Source organism: Eschrichtius robustus, chromosome 14 (assembly GCF_028021215.1).
Source record: "Eschrichtius robustus isolate mEscRob2 chromosome 14, mEscRob2.pri, whole genome shotgun sequence".
Taxonomy (NCBI): Eukaryota; Metazoa; Chordata; class Mammalia; order Artiodactyla; family Eschrichtiidae; genus Eschrichtius; species Eschrichtius robustus.
This window is the reverse complement of record NC_090837.1, coordinates 13,404,547-13,428,348: the sequence shown is the minus strand read 5'-3', so window position 1 is coordinate 13,428,348 and position 23,802 is coordinate 13,404,547. Positions and strand designations below refer to the sequence as shown.

At 44.4% G+C, this 23,802-nt stretch overlaps 1 pseudogene; it reads left to right on the top strand.

Moving 5' to 3' along the window:
• The first annotated feature begins 11,535 nt into the window (after positions 1 to 11,535).
• LOC137776994 (PRELI domain-containing protein 2 pseudogene) lies at positions 11,536 to 12,069 on the top strand (annotated as a pseudogene).
• Positions 12,070 to 23,802: the final 11,733 nt, after the last annotated feature.

Below are 23,802 nucleotides of genomic sequence, written 5' to 3'. Positions count from 1 at the left end.
GCCTCTAACGATACATGCATTCAAAACCCACTAGGCCAGGTCCCATGTACCGCTCCCTCCACCAGGCCCTGAGCCTGGAAACCTCTTCTTAAATATTAAAACATGGCCTCTAAGCTGGGAGATTAACCGAGACGCAGCCTTCTTATCTCAGGTAGGAGTTTCAGAGGCCCTCCTGGTGGAACCGTAACAAGATCCCTCCATGAGGGGAACTAATCACCGTGAAAGCTTTTGAGGGTGGAAGGGAAGCCAGGAGCAGAGAGACAGCCCCACCCAGCCCAGCCTCATTCCCCACAGTGACCCAAAGAAGGGGAAGAAATCTACCTGCTGCAAACCTGGGCCTCAGCCTCCCCGCAGATGCAGAGCCCAGAGCTGTAGACACGGAAGGCAAGCTATGGCCAGACCCATTTCACAGATGGGGCTCATCAAGTAACGCTCAGTAAGCCATCCAGGGCCCAGGATGTGCAGGGTCCTCTTGCAGTTGTAATAACCAGCGTGGTTGGCCTACCGCCCAATCTGAAAGGTGATCCAGAAGCGTGCTGGACTCAGATAAAGAGTCAGGGGTTTTGTGAGTCAGTAGTAGAACTGTCGTTAGCTTGAAATCAGCCACCACAATCCTTCTCCCATTTTTTTTATGGCCCAGATTGCGGGCGTCCTTTGAAAGCCCACGTGCCTGGGTTATCATGATATGAAGGCAGAAGGAGGTAACTGAAAGAATTTGAACTTTAGAACCCCAAAGACCCGTGCAGAGTCCCAGCGCCTCAGCAACTAACTCTCTGCAGGTGCTTGATTGAGTCACGTGACTGCTCTGACCCATGCTGTCCTCCTGAGTTAAAGCGAGAGAGGATATCTACCAGCAAGGCTGCTTTGAGGATTAAATGAAATAAATGTTCGTAAAGAATACACAGGGGATTGCTGCAGGGCATGGCGGCTGATGAAATTGACACGGGGGTCATTTTCAGGCCCATCCTCCCCACCGAATTGTGAGTCTTCCAAAGGCAGGGTCTGTTCCTGGCGCATGGTAGGTGCTCAGCGAATTCTAATAGAAGGAAATCAACACCGAGGCATTAACAACTGCCTTTCTCACCTCCACTCTCCCGGGGGGGCCATCAGCTCTGTTGCCAGCAGCAGAATAAACGTTCTCTTGAGAGGAGCCAGTAGAATGGGCACTCATCTGGGCAGTGCCCTTCAGAAGCCAGAGGCCTCACGGGACCTAAGCCACCATTCTAATCAATACCAGCTGGTCTGGTTTTTTTTAATTATAATCCCCATTTCCCAACAAAACATACACTGTGCCATCTGCACGAGTTTGCCCAAGCCCTTCCCTCCACTCGGAATGCGTTCCCTCCCCTGCGCATCCTTCAGGGCCCAGCTCAGGTATCTCCTGCCCAGTGAAGCTTCCCTACAGAGGAGGGAACCTCCCTCTGGTTAAGGACATGCCGACCTTCTCGGCTCAAGGCTGAGACCCAGGCTCCAGACACACAGACCTGGGTCCCCATCCACTTGGGTGACTTTGAGCAAATCATGTGATTTCTCAGAGGCTTGAGTTTTTGAAAAACTCCCCAGAACTACTGCAGGCCTTGAACAAAAGTATGTAAAGCACAGGACCTGGGACTTAGTGAGCCCTTGATAAATGGGACTTGTTATTTTTACTGAGGACAAGGCCCATATTCTCCAACTCTACCACCCACTCCCCAACACACACTCAGACACACACACGCACGCGCACACACGAGCACACACACGTACACGTATGCTCACACACACAGGCCTCTCTAAACACACGGGATGCTCAGCGTGGCCTGGTTGGTGAGTGGCTGGTGGTGCAGGACAGCAGGGGGCGAGCAGCACACCTTGTCTCTATCACGCACCTACTGTGCGCCAGAATCACACACTGAGAAAAATGGGGATAAAGGGATGAGCTGGGGCATCTGGACGTGAGGGAGGCCGATTTGCAAGGGGAACAGGATCTGTCTGCTTCAGGAAACAGGACCAAGCTGTCAACCATCAAGCTACAGAACTGCCCTGAGTCCCAAACTTTCTCATCTGTAAAAATGTTCTAGGATTCACGTCATGGGATTATGTGAGCATTAAACAACCCACATAAAGTACTAACACAGAGGAAGTGTTAAAAAATGTTAGCCTTTATCAATGTGCTTGTTACTAGTGGTAATAAACCCCGGGAGGTATTAGCATTGGGCACCTTGAAGTCAAGGGAGAAAAAAGTGATGAAAGAAACCCGGGGCCTTGGGCTTTCCTTCTGTCTTCAAACGGGGAACGGACCCGCGCTGGGAAGAGTTGTATTAGTTAGGATGTGCTCAGCTGCAGGTAACAGACTAGCTCGCCTTAAACAACCGAGTTTAACTTCCCAACTAACGAGACAGAGCCGGCTGCCGGGGCTGTTTGGGAGCCCAGGGAGGCCAAGGTTCTGGATCGATGTCACTGAACTCTCTAGACCTCAGTTCCTGGACTCAGCTCTGCGATGGCCCTCACCTGCCAGCCTCCAAAAGCAGTGGGGAGGGGAGGGGTAGGACGGTTCCTGGAGCCCCACCCCCCCAGAGCTGCCAGCGGGGGTCCCACGGACCAGAGCTGCGTCACGCGGCTTCCCAGAAGCCAAGGAAGCCCAGGCAAAGGGAATGGGTTTACCATGACTACTTAGGGCCTCAAGGTGAAGGTGGTTCATCCCCTGGGGCTGTGCCCACCTCCCCTGCAGACTAGACACCCCCCCTTGTTTCCCACAAGTGAATGAGATTCTATTAGCAGGAGCACCAGGGGGAGGCTGGAGGTGCCCACCATGGTCTTCCCTGGATGCCCATGTGGGAAGAGCAAACGGCGGGGGCAGAGGGGATCCCATCCCCAATGCCCCCAGGAGCTGAAGGTCAATTAAGGTCTCAAGTGGGACTTATCAGATGCCTACTGTGTTCCCGGTCCTGGGCCTGATACAGTGGGGGGTACAAGAGACCCAGCTCCTGCCCCTAAAAGGACAATAAAGTCAAGTCTTAGGGACTTCCCTGGTGGTCCAGTGGTTAAGACTCCAAGCTCCCAATGCACAGGTCCTGGGTTCGATCCCTTGTCAGGGAACTAGATCCCGCAAGCTGCAACTAAGACCCAACGCAGCCAAATAAATAAACTTTTTTTTTAAAAAAAAAGGCAAGTCCTAGAAACAAAACGCACCACAGTTTTCTAAAGGCGGACCCCTTGATTGCTCCAGGTTGGCCAGATTTTGTGGGTCTCAATGCCCAGGTATAATCTTATTTGGTCCACACGACCACCCTACCCATAGGTACCATTAAGGCCCGCATATTACAAATGAGGAAACTGAGGCACGAAGACATTAAGTATCTAGAAAAGCAGTAGGATGGGAGGGGTGTGTCAGTGGGAGGAAAGAATTCTACGTTCCAATGTTGGCTCAGCCAGAGACGCTCTGCGTGATCCAGCAAGACCCTCTCAGGGCCTCAGCTTTCCTGCCTATAAAAGGGATGCTCTGTGGGCCAGAAGGTTCTGAGCGGGGGTTCTCAAACTTTGCTGCATGTTAGAAACACCTGAGGACCTTTCAAAACTCCTGATACCCTCGTCAGGTCACAGGCCAGTTAAATCAGAAAGTCTGGGCATGGGAGCCAGGCATCTGCGGTTTTCTGTTTTGTTTTGTTTTTTAACTCTCCAGGTGATTCCTACCTGTAGACAAGTTTGGGGATAAGGATGGAAATTTCCTGGCCTCCTGTGATAGCACAAGGATGGCCTGGTATAGAATGAAGATGATTGAGCCAAATTTAAATTAAATATCCTGAATAGCCAAATCCATAGACACAGAAAGCAGATTAGTGGTTGCTGGGGGCTGGGAGGAGGAGGTAATGGGAGAGACTGTTCAATGGATCTGAGTTTCCAAAAGGACATGAAAATATCCAGGCTCTACATCGGGGTGATGGTTGCACAACATTGTGAAGGTACTAAATGCCACTGAATTGTACACTTCAAAATGGTAAATTTTGTTATGTATATTTTACCACACAAAAAAAGAAAATGAATACAAATTAAGTAATTCAATTAGAAATAAGCTGTGTCTTTAGGAAGGTCAAAACTTTGTGGGCAAGCAAGGGTAGGAACCTGGTCAGAGCTTGGCCTCTGGAGGCAGACCTAGGTTCAGATCTCTAGTCTGCAACTTGCTGAGTGGGTGCTGTGTGACTCTGAGCAACTGACCTCACCTCTCTGGTCCTCTCTCCTGCCTCTGTGAAACGGAGGTAAGCAAACTACCGACTTCAGAGAACTATCCTGAGGCTCGAAGAGTAAATGCACGCAATACACTGCTTCATGAGTGAACGTTATTTCTCAGAACCACAGGAAAGCACCTCAGGGGTTTGACGGAGACCAAGAACGCTGGGGCGGGACTTGAGCAGAGTCACCCAGCGGGGTAGAGAGCCAAGAGCACAAGCCTCCAGGTTCCGAGCCTGGCCACCTCCCTCCACCCGCGGGGCCAGGGAGCCTGACTCACCTGGTCCCCAGGCGCGGGGTGGGGCTCCCGGCTCTCACCTGGCGCTGCAGGCGGGCCACACCCGCCACCCGCCTTTCATCTCCCCTCCCCGTGGCTCCGGGCGCTGCTTTCCCAATTGCCCAGGTGACGCCAGGGCCCGGGCTCTCGGCTTCCGCGGGGTGCGGGGCGGGCAGGTGCGGCGGCCGCCAGGTGAGGCCGCTGCCAGGTGAGGCCGCCCCGCGGGAGGCCCGCCCACCACGCCGCTTCGCCTCCTCCCGGTCTGTGGCGCCATCTGCTGGCCTTCCCCGGAAGGACACAACCTCTGCTCTGACTTCTGCCTCAGTTCAACAAATTAATGGGTATGGTGTTAGGTGTCCGGGATTCGCACCACCCCATTTTCTCCAGGAATCTGCAGACTACCAGAAAGTTCGGATGTAGAGAACACAAGCAAAGAAAAAGATGCAAGTTGCAATCATTCCTTGTTCAGATACAGAATAACTTTACTTCGGGAAGTACCAGCCCATCCTCTCTGAGGAGATGACAGGGGAAGACTTCAAAGAAACCAAGAAAATCTCCATGGAAAGGGGGTGAAAGTAATCCACGCAGTGGAAACAGAATGTGCAAAGGCCCTGAGGTAGGAAGATACCTGGCTTTTTAAAGAAAGTGAAAAGCCCAGAGGCTGGAACATAATGGCTGTGGTATGAATGAAATAGGTAGAGATCAGATAAGACCCAATATCTATACTCTCACTGTTCCCACGAGAGAACCAAGATCCAGGGAAAGGACTTGCCCTACTTGCAGAGTGAGGCAGTGACAGCCAAGCCTAGAGGACTCCTAGCCCAGAGCTCTTTCCACCACTCCACCACCCTCTCCAGCCTTGACTGCTGTTGGTGTCCGAGAATCCATTCATTCATTCATTCAACGAACATTTATTGAGCAGCTATTATGTGCCAAAGACTGTGCTAAGCATTAAGGACAAAATGGTAAATGAGATATATTCCTTGAGATCCTCCTAATATAGTGAGGGCATCACACCAGTCTAGGAAGATTAGAGAACGTTCCCCATCACTCACAAGAGACAAACCCAAAGGAATGAAACTGTAATGGTGGAAATCTGGGAGAAGTAGAGTCCAATAGGGGAGATAGCTCAGCATTCTGCAAAGCATACCACAGGAACAAATTATTTTAATCAAACCCTATCCTCACCTTTTTGTAGAAGTGAAACATTAGGTCATAGAGGGATTGAGTCAGGATACACAGATGGACCTCTACTGAGATGCCAGAATCCTGGTGGCAGATTCAACTCAGGGGATATGTTAGTAATAGGCGTTCGCCCCAGTTCCCAGAGGAGACAGCTTGTCCTCAGCCTTCTGCAAAAGGGTCCTCAACACATAGTGGGTCAGTCAGGCCGATGGGGCTAGTGTGACCCAACCCCATCCTCCTCCTCTTCATCATCATTTGGAATCATCATCATTGGCATTATTCAGAAATTACTCTCAGCCACCTTCCAATTCTTGATTTGTTCAACCAAAAAGACTTATTGATCACCGCCCCTGTCCCAGCATTGCATTTGGGGTTGGGACACACTTAGAAAGGTAAAAGCTGCGGAAGAGGCTCATGGAACAGCTCACAGAAGAGGCAGGTTGATATTTAAACAAATCTTTTCAACCTGGTGTGGAAAAAGTGCTGCAAAGGTGGTACTTTCCACTTGGGAAGAAGCACAGTAAGACCATGGATTCATCCTGCCTGGGGAGGTCTTGAGAGAGAAGTTCCATGTGAACCAGAAAAAGCTTCATCTGAATCTTCAGTCCCGTGTTTCTTCAAACTGTGGTCCTGAAACAGCAGCATTTTCACCGCTTGGGGGCTTGTTAAAAACGCAAATTCTGAATCTGAAACTCTGGGGTGGGTCCCAGCAATCTGTGTTTTAACATCCCTCCAGGTAATTCTGATGCTGCCTTAAGATTGAGAACCTCTGGGTGAGGCAGAAAGATGCAGAGGAGCTTGTAAATCTGTGTTTTCACCAAGCATCCAGGTAATTTTCCATGATCCCAGTGTCTGGGAACAGTACTGAGGTTGAAACTACTGATTTTTCTTTTCACCCAACTTTTACATTCCCTTTTACTTCTCAGAATTATTGTCTCCTCTTAACTCTGTGAGTGTTGTCATAGACTGTCAGGACCACACCAAAAAGAACAAATGTGGTCAAATAGGGGATAGAGTGACCAATCGTTCATTTGCCTGGGACACTCCTGTTTTAACACTGAAAGTCCCACGTCCTAGAAAACCTTTAAATCATGGACAAACCAGGACAGCTGGTCATCCTAAGTGGGCATTTATATATGTGCTTTACTGTGACTAAATAACCAACAACCCAAAATGCTGAGAGAGAGTTTTGAATTATAATGTCCTCAACCTTTTTACACCAGTCCTAATCCCAACCCCAATTTTGTAATCATCATGGTCATCTTCATGGTTTCTGATCCACTCTAATTAATTAATCCACTCTAATTAACAATGCTCATAGGCAAAATGTTACACATTTCATTTTCATGTGAGTATCATTAAAACTTGACTGTAAGGTTGAAATGTTTCACTTAGGAAAAACTTCTAGAGAAATTAGGTGGAAGAAAGTTAATTGCTATCTTAGTTGTCAGTGTCTTGAGATACGGAAACAACATAAGTTATCAACAGGAGAATGGACCATCACATGGTACCAAAAAACAAATGAACCAAAGCTATACGTATTTTAACTCAGCAGAACCCTATTGGGGCCTTCCCAGGACAGACCCCTCCCCCATATCCTCTGCTTTAGCTCCTCTCTGAAGTACCCAGATAACAGTATCTGATGCATATTTCCTGAGTTGTTTTTCAGCTCCTAAAACCACCACCAAATGGAAGAAATTAACTACTTGATGATCATGAGCAAGTAGCCCTCGACCTTCTGATGTCTAAGGATTGATCACCAGCAACCAATCAGAGAACTGTGAACGAGCTGATCACATACTGTGGGGAGACCCTCCCTCATCTGGCCTTTTAAAATGCTTTGCTGAAATCCCTATCAAACTACCAATGGCATTTTTCACAGAACTAGAACAAAAAGTTTCACAATTTGTATGGAAACACAAAAGACCCCGAATAGCCAAAGCAATCTTGAGAAAGAAAAATGGAGCTGGAAGAATCAGGTTTCCTGACTTCAGACTATATTACAAAGCTACAGTAATCAAGAGAGTATGATACTGGCACAAAAACAGAACTATAGATCAGTGGAACAGCATAGAAAGCCCAGAGATAAACCCACACACATATGGTCACCTTATCTTTGATAAAGGAGGCAAGAATATACAATGGAGAAAAGACAGCCTCTTCAATAAGTGGTACTGGGAAAACTGGACAGCTACCTGTAAAAGAATGAAATTAGAACACTCCCTAACACCATACACAAAAATAAACTCAAAATGGATTAAAGACCTAAATGTAAGGCCAGACACTATAAAACTCTTAGAGGAAAACATAGGCAGAACACTCTATAACATATATCACAGCAAGATCCTTTCTGACTCATCTCCTAGAGAAATGGAAATAAAAACAAAAATAAACAAATGGGACCTAATGAAACCTAAAAGCTTTTGCACAGCAAAGGAAACCATAAATAAGATGAAAAGACAACCCTCAGAATGGGAGAAAATATTTGCAAATGAAGCAACTGACAAAGGATTAATCTCCAAAATATACAGGCAGCTCATGCAGCTCAATATCAAAAAAACAAACAACCCAATCCAAAAATGGGCAGAAGATCTAAATAGACATTTCTCCCAAGAAGATATACAGATTGCCAACAAACACATGAAAGGATGCTCAACATGACTAATCATTAGAGAAATGCAAATCAAAACTACAATGAGGTATCACCTCACACCAGTCAGAATGGCCATCATCAAAAAACCTACAAACAATAAATGCTGGAGAGGTTGTGGAGAAAAGGGAACACTCTTGCACTGTTGGTGGGAATGTAAATGGATACAGTCACTATGGAGAACAGTATGGAGGTTCCTTAAAAAACTAAAACTAGAACTACCATACGACCCAGCAATCCCACTACTGGACATATACCCTGAGAAAACCATAATTCAAAAAGAGTCATGTAGCACAATGTTCATTGCAGCTCTATTTACAGTAGCCAGGACATGGAAGCAGCCTAAGTGTCCATCGACAGATGAATGGATAAAGAAGATGTGACACATATATACAATGGAATATTACTCAGCCATAAAAAGTAACGAAATTGAGTTATTTGTAGTAAGGTGGATGGACCTAGAGACTGTCATACAGAGTGAAGTAAATTAGAAAGAGAAAAACAAATACCGTATGCTAACACATATATATGGAATCTAAAAAAAAAAAAAAATGGTTCTGAAGAACCTAGGGGCAGGACAGGAATAAAGACGCAGACGTACAGACATAGAGAATGGACTTGAGGACACGGGGAGGGGGAAGGGTAAGCTGGGACGAAGTGAGACAGTAGCATTAACATATATATACTACTAACTCTAAAATAGATAGCTAATGGGAAGCACCTGCAAAGTACAGGGAGATCAGCTGGGTGCTTTGTGACCACCTAGAGGGGTGGGAGGGAGACACAAGAGGGAGGGGATATGGGGATATACGTATACCTATAGCTGATTCAGTTTGTTATACAGCAGAAACTAACACACCATTGTAAAGCAATTATACTCCAGTAAAGATATTAAAAAAAAATAAAATAAAATGCTTTGCTGTAAGCCTTCAGGGAGCTGGGCAGGGGCGGGTTTGAGGGGAAGCACCTGTCCGCCTTGTGTTTACCATTAGGCTGAACTTTCCTTCACCACAACCAGGTGTCAGTAGATTGGCTTTTACTGCGCATGAGCAAGAGGACCTGAGTTTGGTTTGTAACAATTTGGTAACCAACGTGGGGCTCAGTCGCGCGTGGACGCCTCACCCTGGCACATGGGACCCGGCTGGCAGCTTCTCCTGGGGGCCTGTCCAGCAGCTGCCTGAGCACCTTTGTCTCAGAGATGCCCCCAGAACTGTCCAGCGGGCGTCCCTGGCCCTCGGCGCTTTGGATTTTGGTGGTGATGGAAACAAGGCATTCGCACTGGCCAGTGGAGCCATCTTTGGTGAGTAACGGGGCTTGCTGTGTGAAAACACCCCGGTACCCTTCCCTATCGCATTGGCTTTGCCTGCGGCAGAGCATTTGGGATTTTCCGTTTTGGACCAGCTTTGGTATTTCATTCAGCCTCATCTCTGAGGGGCCGTTAGTTGGGGTTCTCCCCTTCTGGGGCTCAGGAACTTTGACCCTGAGAGACAGTTTTGCATTGGATATATTTCATAACACCTGCCGTAAATAGTTAATTATGGGTAATCAGAGCTCTGTTCATCTTAAAATCCCCCTAGGGTGAATTTTGCAAAACTGGGAGATCTTCAGCTATGCTCTCATAAATGAAAGAAAATGATGTTTTTATTGTAACATTGTGTGGCCTCAGTACTCCCTGAGATCTGGAGAACACTGGTCTCTAGGGAGCCTTTTCAATTGCTTTGGCTTTTACCTTGGGGGGGTGTGTGTGTCTTGGTACCTGAGTCCAAGTCCTGTTCTCTCTTCCTGGTTTTGCTGAAAGTGAGGCATGCGAATGTGAGCAAATGATAGATATATTATTTTCTATTACTGTTATTTGTTTAAACTGAATTGGGTATTTGGAAATTGGCGGGGGGCGGGGGTGGGGGGGGGGAATCCTGAAAATGGCCAAGATGGCTGGGCAGTTTTCAAGGAGGAATCTACATTTCTCTTCCTGCGCCTTTGAGATGTAAATGATCTACTTGGGATCTCAGGATCTACCTGGGATCTCAGGAACTTATCTAATAATCTGTGTCCCTGAGGCTGAGGGGGGAAAAAAAAAAAAAAGAGGCTCTTTTTATCTCAAGCAGAAAAACTAAGATCTCTGGTTCTGTCTTTCTGTAAAACTTACCTTGTAAATAAGCTGTATTTAATTGACTTAAAAGTAAGCACTTGCAAATTAAATACTTCTAAGTATAAAAGATGCTAGCCAGAACAAATTTCGGGTTCACATGATCTAGGAAATATTCACTATTAAATTAATATCTGGTATTAAACCTAGCTTAAGCTTGTTGGTATACTCAATACAGATGTCTCTTATTGTGCCTAGGTTTACTGAAGGTCAATAAATTTATGTTACTTGTGTTGCAGTTTGTCAGCAGAAAGAAAAAAATTAACTTGGTATGATGAAATTCTTATAAATAAATGAAAATGAGATAAGAGCTTTTGGGTGAACTCTTTAGAAATAATTATGTTTTAGGAATGTCTACTTTAAAATGATCTCTCCAAGTATTTGGCAAGTTGAAATTTTAGAGTTGTGCTACATTAAGTTAAATGATGGAAGTTTATTGAATAGCTAACTCATTCCCAAACATAATAAGATACTGAAAATTAATTACTAAACATTGGCTTCCCTTTACAGAGAAACTGAAGGTGTTTAGGACTATTACTAAATGTTTGGTGCCACATTGAGATATTTTCTATAAAAAGCACATGTTTTTAGAAATTATTATTGGTATTTATGTTTACCAATTTACAGAATGCTAATGTAAAAGGTTATAATTGCTTCTTGGTTTTCACTAGAAATAAAGGTTTTTAAGAGTTGAGGATTCCAATTTACGTATGTCATTAAAGCTACTAAAAACAATAAAGGAAACATTTCAGTATACAGTAGGAAAGTAGGATATATGTTTTGAGTAAAAGAAGGTGTGAGGAATGGAGTTGCATTTTATTAAGGAAGAGAAAGTGATTTGGTCCTAGAGCTGGTTGTTTCTAGATGGGGAAAAAAATATGGGACAAAACTAATACGGATACAGAAGGCTGTGGAAGGTTTGTGTGGAAAGGGAGCCCTGAAAAAGTTTTGTGCATGGTCAGGCTGAGATTAGAGTAAACGTAATTAGGTAAATGGATTTTGTTATTAAAAGTAGGCTGGTGGAGAGCTCCAGCAGTAGTGTGCTTGTGGAGGTGTGGTTGGCACGCCAGAATGGGGGTCACCGTGGACGTGCACGAGGTGTTCAAGCACCCCTTCGAGCAGGTGGTCACCAGCTTCCTCCGAAAGTATCTGAACCCCATGGATAAAAATGTCATCTCTGTAAAAATCGTGTAGGAAAAAAAGGATGTGTCAACAGGGATCATCTATAGAAAGAGGATTGCAGTCTGTCAGAATGTGGTTCCAGAAATTTTAAGGAAGGTGAACATTTTAAAGGTACCTAATATCCAGTTAGAAGAGGAATCGTGGTTCAGTCCTCAGGAAAGGAACATGGCTATAAGGAGTCACTGTCTTACGTGGACACAATATGCATCCATGAAGGAAGAGTCTGTCTTCTGGGAAAGTATAAAAAATCCAAATTGGACAGAGTTCATTCAAAAAGGCAGGATTTCAATCACAGGGGCTGGTTTTCTCAACTGCGTTTTGGAAACTTTTGCCAGCACGTTTTTAAGACAGGGCGCCCAGAAGGGAATTAGAATAACGGAGATTCTGCTAAAGGAACAGTGTGGTGCCCCCTTAGCTGAATAAAGAATCACCAGGAAGTTGTGTTGTGTCTACTTTTTCTCGAGAATCTTTTCTCAGACACAACACATCCAAAGACACAATTTTCGAAATACAGGTTTAAGGATGTGGTGTTGGCAGCTTACAGAAGAGGAGACCTTCCTGCCAGGACATGACAAGATACACTCCCCTGGGAGCTGGCCTCAAATAGCGGCTCTGGTGGAGCTGAGACCTTCTGGCTGATTCTTATGGCATAATCTCTATGATTTTACAAATAAAGGAAAAGTCCCATAGAAGGTGATGCCTGCCCTTCTTCAGGATGTCCTGCTGGTCGCCTGGTGGCGGTGTTGGAGACGCCAAGGACGGGCCAGAGGCCTGGAAAGTGCTGCTTGTTCCTGTTTGTTCTCGACATCGTTGCTCATAGGATTCATGAGAGGATTCTGGGGCAAATAAAGGAGTTAAACCTGATACCTGATTCTTAGGTGGCCTGGAACAGAAAGGAATATACCAGACCTGTGTTGAAGTTAAACCATATTCATAGTAATGTTGAAGATTCTCAGAAATCAGGAGCATTTGATTTCTACCCATCAGTACTACATAACTGCCATCAGCTGACTTTCATAACGTAACACGTGAACTGTGATTGTTCCTTAAAAGAACCTGGCGAGTGGGGAGGTGGGCGGTCATCTTGGCTCCTTCTAACTCACTCTGGGAGCTGGAGCAGATCATGTGAGCACTCTGCTTTTCACTGGGCAAAGGGGGATAATCGGGCACAGATCTTTCTATTTGTGATGATTAAACAAGGTGGTTTGGTATGAAAAGCACAGGTTTGGGAGTCAGAGAGACTCGGGTTTGAATTTGAGCATGGCCACGCAATAACTCGGTGATCATGTACGTAATTTAAAATCTTTCTGGAATTCATTTTTTAGGTTTGTAAAATGACATTATAGAGTTAACCTTATGAAGTTGTTGGAACAATTGGGGATCATGTGAAAAAGTGCCTACCGTGTCACCTGGTGCACAGAAGTAAATAGAAGCTATTATTAGTACACGAAACCAGTTTGGAAATGTACTTTTCTAATGTAATGTAACGTAGTATTACTGTTTGAAAATTAGATGACGGTAGTTTGCATTTCCCACGATTGGAAGCCAAGATGTAAATGCACACTACCTAAAAGAAAGCTTGAAGAGGGGCAATAATTTGGAATTCATCTTCTTTTTTTTTTTTTAAAGGAATGTAGTTTATTTATTTATGGCTGTGTTGGGTCTTCGTTTCTGTGCGAGGGCTTTCTCTAGTTGCGGCAAGTGGGGGCCACTCTTCATCGCGGTGCGCGCGGGCCTCTCACTATCGCAGCCTCTCTTGTTGCGGAGCACAGGCTCCAGACGCGCAGGCTCAGTAGTTGTGGCTCACGGGCCTAGTTGCTCCGCGGCATGTGGGATCTTCCCAGACCAGGGCTCGAACCCGTGTCCCCTGCATTGGCAGGCAGATTCTCAACCACTGTGCCACCAGGGAAGCCCTCATCTTCTTAAAATAAAAAAATTGGTCCATTACTGGAAAGTCTTGGGGAAATCATTTTTTTTAATATTTGAAAAATTTTCCATTTAGCGAATTAATGAATTTCAAAGCAATTGTTTTTTTTGTTTTTGTTTTTTGTTTTTTTTAAAATACAAGCCTGCCACTGTGAGCTCCTCTTATTGTATTTGAGCTGTTGTGCTGCCTGAGTTTTGTGTCTTAGGATAATTTCCCTTCATTTCCTTAGTGTTTCATTCCTCAATTGTGTTGGAGGGAAAATGAACGGTAGAAACCAGAACACCCTTTGACCTCCTTTTCCGGTTTGTAAATGGCAGTTGGTAGGCTTTTGGAATAATGGCGCATTTCCAAAAATAAAAGGTGATGTGAATTATCACAGAGGTGAGAGGCAAGAAATCTGTACTTGGAGGCTGATGTTAGAATGAATGTAACCCTGGGAGTTCCCTGGTGGCCTGGTGGTTGGGACTCCGAACTTTCACTGCCAGGGCCTGGGTTCAATCCTTGGTGGGGAAATTGAGATCCCTCAAGCCTCGTGGTGCAGCCAAAAAAAAAAAAAAAGGAATAAACGTAACCCTTCATATCAACAACTTGCATTCTGTGAAGGCAGGAGTTCTCAACCTTGGCTGTCCATTGGAACCACCTGGGAGCTTTCTGCACTCCTGCTGCCTAGGTTACATCCCAGACCAATAAGTCAGAATCTCTGGGGGTGGAACCCAGGCATCAGTATTTTTTAAAGCTCCCTAGGTGATTCCAACGGGCAGCGAACACTACAGTGAATTCTAGGTGATTTGCAGATATTATCTGATTCCTTTCTTAACACCTCCAGGGTAGGAAAGTATCTTTGTAGCAAGAATTATTGTTAGAAACAGTGAAGCACAGAGAGGCTGACTTTTTGCCTTAATTCCTTGAAGCTGGGGTGGCCAGTGGAAATGCCTACAGGGGTCTGGCAGGTGACCTGATGCGTGAAGCAGGCTGGCGGCCACTGGGGAGACCCCAGGAGTATGTGACTGGCAAAAGGTGGGCAGCTGCTGCCGGGCTCCAGCACCGTGTTGCCAACTGGCTGGTTTTCCTAGTTCTTCCAATTTCCAATTTTCCAGGAAAAGATAGAATAAAAAAAAGAAAGAAATCGCCCAATTTTTATGTGTTGGCAACGAATTCAGGATTGTTTAAAGCATTGTGCCGGCCAAACAAAACATGTTTGCCAGTAGTTTCCAGCCTTTGCTTCAAGAGTGTTAAGGACCAGCTGAAACATCTCAGCCAACTTTTAAGAGATTTTCATTTCCCTATTCTGGATGTAAGCTGCTTTCTGCCTCTCCTCCAAGACTGCTTTTACATGTATTTTCCTCCCCATTCCCAAGCAATCCTCTGAACTTGCATCAGACACTTTTCCTCATTTTTTTTCCCCCCTGCAGGCATCCATTACTTCAAGCTTCACATATATGGCTTAGAAATCGTATGCTCCTTTTAAAATTAATTAGGGCTTGTTAAACTTTATTATGTGTCAGAATCTTCTTCCTGTGATAAAACATTTAGAACTCCACATTTAATTTGATTATGTATAAAATGTCAATACCGGGAGTGTAGCCTTACTGGGTACATTAGGAACAAGGGTGAGAAGGGTTAATTCACAGACCTGGCCAGGCTCCTGCTGGCTGGATTGCTGAACCTACACAGGAAGGTGCGGATGTATTACAGTGATTCCCAGGCTTCTACTTGTACCAGAAATCCTTGGGTAGGTGGGCTCAGCTGCTGGTTCCCAGGGCCTCCCCCAGAGATTCTGATTCATGGAACTTCACATGGGACTCAGGGACCTGCATTTTAAAACAAGTTCACCAGGAGACTTGGTTTTGCTGTTTCACAGACCAGATTTTGAGAAACAGTGATTTAGAGTCATGGGGATAAAAAAGGTGCTATATTCTTTCGATATAAATTGCTTTGTGTATTTTATAAACAGTACCTGCATAGTAATATCCCATTTATCGACATCGTGGTGCATGGTATAGCTGACTCAAGTTTTTTCTTTTCAGTCGCACATCTTTTTTTGCTCTATTTCAGCCATTTACACGGAACTCTTTTTTTTTCACATCTTTATTGGAGTGTGGAGGCTTTGCAGTGCTGTGTTGGTTTCTGCTGTGCCGCAGGGTGTATCAGCTCTACGTATATGTGTATCCCCACGTCCCCTCCATCTTGAGCCTTCTCTTAGTATACATTTCCCTGCTTTTGCAAACAGAATGTACTGAAGATAATGAAATCATTCCAGGGTCATCATTTATGTTTTGAATTCTTTCAGGTCCTATTTAGGTTTGTTAAAGCCCCGCCACTGAATGGCTCGGCTCTTTGAGTTTTGCCATGTTTTTCATAGTTTCTTCTTTTCCGTCCCTGTTCCCTGTTGTTTCTCTCCTCCTTAACTCTGCCTGTCTCCAGGAACTTTGCTCTCCTTTACTGTATGGAGTTGGGAAATGCTGTAATCGCACACTGTATGTCAAGTAACAGTAAACAGGAGCTGAGAGTCTTTGGGAGGCTTTCTTTAGCAGTGAAATGGGTGAACATTGCTGCACCGACTTGGTGACGTTATTTTAGGGGCTCTGCTACTTCCTCTAACTTCCTGATCCTCGTCTGCAGTTGTCAGATCTGTGACCTCAAGATAACTGAGATATTGCTACAAATTATTTACTTAAATCTGTAAGCTGTCGTCTCCCCAGTTGTGTTAGTGTTTTTATATGTACAGTTGTATAATGTGAAACGTAAGTAGGTTACAAATGAACATTTCTGTGCCAAGTTTTTTTGCAGGATAAAGTGTTTTTGACTCAGTGTTATTGTGATTTAGAGCTATAAATTAGTTGTATACCTGTGAAATTCAATCCTACCATCATTCTGAAATAAAGTTGTGACAACTAATTAAAAAAAAAGAAAAGTAGGCTGGTGCAGGACTAGATTTGCTCCTCTCAAGAGAACAAGTATACTTAGAGTGCTGATTTTTTAATTAAATTGTATCTTTTTTAATTAATTTATTTATTTATATTTTGGCTGCATTGGGTCTTCATTGCTGCGTGCGGGCTTTCTCTAGTTGCGGTGAGCGGGGGCTACGCTTCTTGTGGTGCGCGGGCTTCTCACTGTGGTGGCTTCTCTTGTTGCAGAGCACGGGCTCTAGGCGCACGGGCTTCAGTAGTTGCGGCATGCGGGCTCAGTAGTTGTGGCTAGCGGGCTCTAGAGCACAGGCTCAGTAGTTGTGGCTCGCGGGCTCTAGAGCGCAGGCTCAGTAGTTGTGGTGCACGGGCTTAGTTTCTCCGCGGCATGTGTGATCTTCCCGGACCAGGGATCGAACACTTGTCCCCTGCATTGGCAGGCTGATTCTTAACCACTGGGCCACCAGGGGAGCCCTAGAATGCTGATTTTGATAACACATGGTATGAATTTCCTTGCCTTTAAGTGATCTTTATTTGCTTTTTTTCTTAATTGAAGTATAGTTGATTTACAATGTTGTGTTAGTTTCTGGTGTACAACAAAGTAATTCAGTTATATATAGACATACATGTATGCACATATACATATATATCTTTTCATATTCTTTTCCAATGGTTTATTACAGCATATTGAATATACTTCCCTGTGCTGTACAGTAGGACCTTGTTATCTGTTTTATATACAGTAGTTTGTATCTGCTAATCCCAAACTCCTAATTTATCCCTCCCCCATCCCCTTTCCCCTTCAGTAACCATAAATTTGTTTTCTATGTCTGAGTCTGTTTTTGATTGTAAATAAGTTCATTTGTATCATATTTTAGATTCCACGTATAAGTGATATTATATGCTATTTGTCTTTCTCTTTCTGACTTCACTTAACTATGATAATCTCTAGGTCCATTCATGTTGCTGCAAATGGCATTTTCATTCTTTTTTATGGCTGAGTAGCATTCCATTGTGTATATATACCACACCTTCTTTATCCATTCCTCTGTTGACGGACATTTAGGCTGCTTTCATATCTTGGCTATTGTAAATAGTGTTGCTATGAACATTGGGATGCATGTATCTTTTCCAATTAGAGTTTTCTGCAGATATATGCCCAGGCATGGGATTGCAAGATCATATGATAACTCTATGTAGTTTTTTAAGGAACCTCCATACTGTTTTGCATAGTGGATGCACCAATTTACATTCCCACCAACACTGCAGGAGGGTTTCCTTTTCTCCACACCCTCTCCAGCGTTTGTTATTTGTAGACTTTTTAATGATGGCCAATATGACTGGTGTGAGGTAGTACCTCATTGCAGTTTTGATTTGCATTTCTCTTAATTAGTGACGTTGAGCATCTTTTCATGTGCCTATTGTCTATCTGTATGTCTTCTTTGGAGAAATGTCTATTTAGGTCTTCTGCCCATTTTTTTATTGGGTTGTTTGCTTTTTATTGAGATATGTAAGCTGTTTGTATATTTTGGAAATTAAGCCCTCATTGGTTGCATTGTTTGCAAATATTTTCTCCCATTCCATAGGTTGTCTTTTCATTTTGTTTATGGTATCCTTTGCTGTGCAAAAGCTTAAAGGTTTGATTAGGTCCCATTTAGTTTTGGTTTTGTTTGTTTGATGGTTTGCTTTTATTTCTTTTGCCTTGGAGACCTAAGAAAACATTGTTACAATTTATGTCAGAAAATGTTTTGCCTAGGTTCTCTTCTAGGAGTTCTACAGTGTTGCGTCTTATATTTACGTCTTTAAGCCATTTTGAGTTTTATTTTTGTGTATGGTGTATTCTAACTTCATTGATATACATGTGACTGTCCAGCTTTCCCAGCACCACTTGCTGAAGAGACTGTCTTTTCTCCATTGTATTTTCTTGCCCCCTTTGTTGAAGGTTAATTGGCCGTAGGTGTGTGGGTTTATGTCTGGGCTCTCTATTCTGTTCCATTGAGCCATGTGTCTGTTTTTGTGCCAATCTCACACTGTTTTGATTACTGTCATTTTGTAGTATTGTCTGAAGTCTGGGAGGGTTATGCCTCCACCTTTGTTCTTTTTCCTGAGGATTGCTTGGGCAATTCTGGGTCTTTTATGGTTCCATATAAATTTTAGGATTATTTGTTCTAGTTCTGTGAAAAATGTCATGGGTAATTTGATAGGGATTACATTAAGTCTATAGATTGCTTTGGGTTGTGTGGCCATTTTAATAATATTCTTCCAATCCAAGAGCGTGGGATATCTTTCCGTTTCTTTGAATCATCTTCAGTTTCCTTTATCAATCTTTTTTTTTTTCCTCAGCATATGAGTCTTTCACCTCCTTGGTCAGGTTTATTCTTAAGTATTTTTTAATGCAATTTTAAAGGGGATTTTTTTTAACTTTCCCTTTCTGATATTTTATTGTTAGTGTAAAGAAAAGCAACAGATTTCTGTAGGTTAATCTTGTATCCTGCTACCTTGCTGAATTCGTTTATTCTAGTAGTTTTTGGGTGGAGTCTTTAGGGTTTTCTATATATATGGTATCATGTCATCTGCATAAAATCACAATTTTACCTCTTCTCTTCCAATTTGGATACCTTTTTATTTCTTCTTGTTGTCTGATTCCTGTGGCTAGGACGTCCAATACTATGTTGAATAGAAGTTGTGAAAGTAGGCATCCTTGTCTTGTTCCAGATGTTAACAGGAAAGCTTTTGGCTTTTCACCACTGAGTATTATGTTGGCTGTGGGTTTGTCATAAACAGCTTTTATTATGTTGAGATATGTTCCCTCTATACCCACTTTTGGTAAGAGTTTTTTTTATCATGAATGGATGTTGAATTTTATCAAATGCTTTTTCTGCATCTATTGAGACGATCATGTGGTTTTTAAATTTCTTTTGTTGATGTGACGTGTGCTGAACCATCGTTGTGACCCTAGAATGAATCCAACTTGATTGTGGTATATGATCTTTTTTATGTGTTGTTGGATTAGGTTCGCTAATATTTTGTTGAAAATTATTGCATCTGTATTCATCAAAGTTATTGACATGTGATTTTCTATTTTGGTAGCGTCATTATCTGGTTTTGGAATCAGGGTGGTGGTGCCTTCATAGAATGACTTTGGGAGTGTTCCCTCCTCTTCAATCTTTTGGAAGAGTTTGAGAAGGATAGGTATAAGCTCTTCTTTGTATGTTTGGTAGAATTCGCCAGTAAAGCCATCTGGTCCTGAACTTTTGTTTGCAGGGAGTTTTTTGTTTTCTTTTGTTTTTTACAGATTCTATTTCACTTCTAGTAATTGGTCTGTTCAAACTATTTCTTCATGATTCAGTTTTGGTTTCTAAAAACGTGTCTATTTTTTCTAAGTTGTCCAGTTTGTTGGCATATAATTGTTCACAGTATTCTTATGGGTTTTTTTTTTTCCTGAAGTATCAGTTATTATTTCTCCTCTTTCATTTCGTATTTTGTTTCTTTGAGTCCTCTCTCTTTTCCTCATGGTGAGCCTGGCCAGGGGTTGTCAATTTTGTCTCCCCTTTCAAAGAACCAGCTCTTTGTTTTATCTTTTTTTTACTATTATTTTTTTAATATTTATTTCCCCTCTAATCTTTATTATTTCCTTCCTTCTGCTGACATTAGATTTTGTTTGTTCTTTTTCCAATTCTTTTAAGTGGTAGTTTAGGCTCTTTGAGATTTTTCTTGTTTTTTGAGGAAGGCCTGAATTGCTATGAATGTTCTCTAAGGCCTGCTCTTGCTGCATCCCATAGACTTTGTATAGTAGTGTTTTGTCATTTATATCAAGGTATTTTTAAATTTCCTCTTTGATTTGCTCATTGACCGATAAAATTCTTCATCTTATAGATGAGAAAGCTGGGGCTCACAGTGAAATGGTTTCGCTCAAACCAGCTGCTGATATAGAGGGAGAACACAGGCCCAGCACCTGAGACCCTCAAATTCTCCAGATGGTTCCTGCACCAGCACTTCTCAAAATGTGTTCCCCCGCTCTGTTTAATTTGGGCAGGCCCAGCAGTAAACCTGCACAGCCTTGCCCCAATTCTCCTGTTCTCTGCCCTAATATAGCCCACAGAGACCTCCATTTCCCTGGTTCACTACCTTGAGAACATCATGCTGATTGGATCTGCTGAGCAGGAAGTAGCAAGGTCTTCGGAGGTTTTCAAAACACATGCAAACAAGAGAGAGAAGAGAACCGCCCCAAGCACTCAGGGCCCCGTCCTCAGTGAAGGGTCTGGGACACAGTGGGCTGGAGTAGGTGGAGATCTCCCCCCCAGGGTGAAAGACAAGTTACTGCACCTCCTGCCACCTGCAACCCAAAGCCAGATGCCACACTTGGCGTGCCCTCTAGATTATGGAGGCAACAGAGAACATGTGTGAGTGAGCTCCTTACCCATCTACACAGTCACCCAGAAGGCTGCCAGCTTCGAGTGGGGACCAGAACGGGGGGAAGCTCTGCAGAAAGTCCAGGCTGCAGCACAAGTTGCCTGCAACCTGGGCCCATGATCTGGTGGAGACACCAATGCAACAACAGCTGCACAAGAAGGAGACCACCCACTGGATATTGTGTGCTCGTTATGCCACTGAACCAGCAGGGGAAATAAGAAGGAGTTACCTTACTGGCCGGAGTGGTTGATCCCTATTACCAAGTGGAAGCTGAGTTGCTTCGACTCAGTGCAGGTCAGGAGGATGCTGTCTGGAGCCAGGGGGGTCTCTGGGTGCCCCGGCACTTCCAAGCCAGATAGTAAAGGTGGATGGAAAACCACAGCGGCCAATAATGTCAGGATGGTTGAGGACTCAGACCCCTCAGAGATGAAGGCTTGGGTCACACCACCAGGTAAAATATCCGCACCAGCTGGCATTCTGGCTGAGAGTGGGGAAAATACAGAACGAGGGGGTGGAAGGAGGAATTTGTACGTATCTATGAGGGCCTCACAGCCAGGATTACAGAAACGAGGATGTAATGACTTGGCATATCTTCTATTGCTGTGTTTTAGGGATGTATTTGTTTTGATGTGCTAACCATCGTCTTTTCTTCCCATCATTACTTTATACACGATTGTCGGACGTTTAGTTTACGATTTAGCCTGTAGGGACTAGAATATTCAGTGGCGCTGTGACTGAATTTCAGGAGTGATGTATATACAAATCAGTTATACATTCAGTGACCCTTGAAACTGTGCATCCCCTCATTTTGGGGAAAAGAGTGAGAATTTATTTGGAGGAAGCATGGCTGTATCTTGTCAGATAGGAACATAAAGTTGTTTGCTGTGTATAAAATTACAATGTGTGTAGCAGGTACATATGGAAGCTGAGTCGTGGAAGGAGGAGACTGTGCTATTTTCAATTGATTGCCTCTAGTTCCAAATTCATCTATTGTCGCCTGCTCCGTGGAGAGGAATCTGGGCCTCTTAAGCATTTTCCCTTTCCCACGTGGCACAAGGTTAAGTGTTGCCAGGAGAGGGCGCTGGAGAGACACTGCAGGAGGAAAGGGCTCTTCCTAGCAGTGATGGGTTGCTCACCAGGCTTCTCCAGCACGCCCCCCAGTGGCCGGCTGCTGCAGTGCATGGCAGTCAGCAGCATCCAGAGGCTTCCCCTGACCCCTGTCCCACCCCACAGGGCAGTTTGTAACAGAGTGCCTCCAGTGAGACCCCTGCCAGTGCCAGCTTTCCCTGGCACCCTGGGAGGGGCAGGTGTCCAGTGAGTTCCTCCAGCATGGCGCCACAGCGCTTCTCTGCCATCTGCTGAACCAGGGCCATGCCCTCCCAACAAAGTCTGGATCTCAGCCCTGTTGGGGTCCAGGGTGTGAGGGTCTCTTGGGTGCTCTACCTCAGCCCCAGGGGGAGGAGCTAGTCCTTACAGCTGCTCTTTCTGGATTCTTTAGATCTCTCTGTACTTCTTACTTACTTATCACTAACAACTTAAGGCAAATACAAAGTGCCTTCGAGGAGGGGGGGCCACCTGGAAGTCATCTCAGGACTGTCCTCCCTCCACACCCCCTCTTCTACCTTTCTGCCCCTCCTCCCATGCCCCCCATTTCCGTCCTTTCCTCTCTGTGCCCCTGTTCTCCCTCCTCCTCTTCTTGCCTTCTCACCGTCCTCCCACCACCTTTGAAAAATAAACAAGCTAATTTTCCTGCACTTCAGATGAAGGTTGCATCAAATCCCTTAGTGCCTGGCAGAGGGCTCCCTTCTTTCCCTGCGATGTCACACTGGGAAGGGGTGGGCAGAGGGCTCCCTTCTTTCCTTGTGATGTCACGCTGGGAAGGGCTGGGCAGAGGGCACCAGGCAGCCACCAAGGGCCCTCATGGTCACCTCCCCAGCCCGGAGGCCCATATAGCACTGACCTCCCTTCAGGCACTTCCTGCCACCTCCCTCTCCAAAACTCCTTCAGTGACTGGATTGAAAAATGTACACAGAAGAGTCTAAGGAAAAACTGAGACACACGAAGACGCCCCAAGGCACGGAGGGGCTGGAAACTTCCTTCTGGAACCAGAGTTCATTGTTCCCCCCACCCCGCCCCTGTGGGAGTGAGGAAATTGGCAGAGTGCGGGACAGTCAGTATGCCCCCTACTGGCCAGTTGTATGTATGGACGTAGAGAAACGCGCACATTGTATGTTACGTGATAACGTGAGTTATATGTTAATAGGTGGCTCTTGATAACAGATTGCAGGATACGCTATACCTGTCCATCAACCAGGGGCTGTTGGGTGGTTTACAGGAGACCCACACGTTGGACTGCAAGGCAGCCATTTAAAGAAAGGCCTAGATCTGTGTATTAGCATGGAAGCGTTTCTGTGATGCATTGATGAGGAAACAGACACGGTCTGTAAAAGTATATGTAAACATGACATTTTCTGTTAAACCTGGAAGGGTTAAGCCCCACCTCGTTAAAAATCATAATCTCAAGGACGAAGGTGTTGAGGAGCAGACACCATCACTTTCAACCTAGGCTCTGGTGATATTTGACTACAATGTGCATACGAGCATTTTGAAATAGAACTGAGATATTTCCAATCTGGAAAATGAATATATGAAATACACAAACAGACTTAAGGCCAGTCGAGTCCCCTCTCCAGGTCTCAGTTTTCTCATCTTTAAAATGGGGATGACCTTCTCTTCCTCTCGTAGTTTTATCTATGTAACAAAGATTTGTAGAAACAGTTTCTCTGTGCCAGGTACCATTCTAAGCACTTTCTACATATTAACTAAATCAATCTTTATAACAAGCTAATGAGGGAAGGACTATTATTATCCCCATTTTTTAGATGGAGGAACTGAAGCACAGAGAGGTTG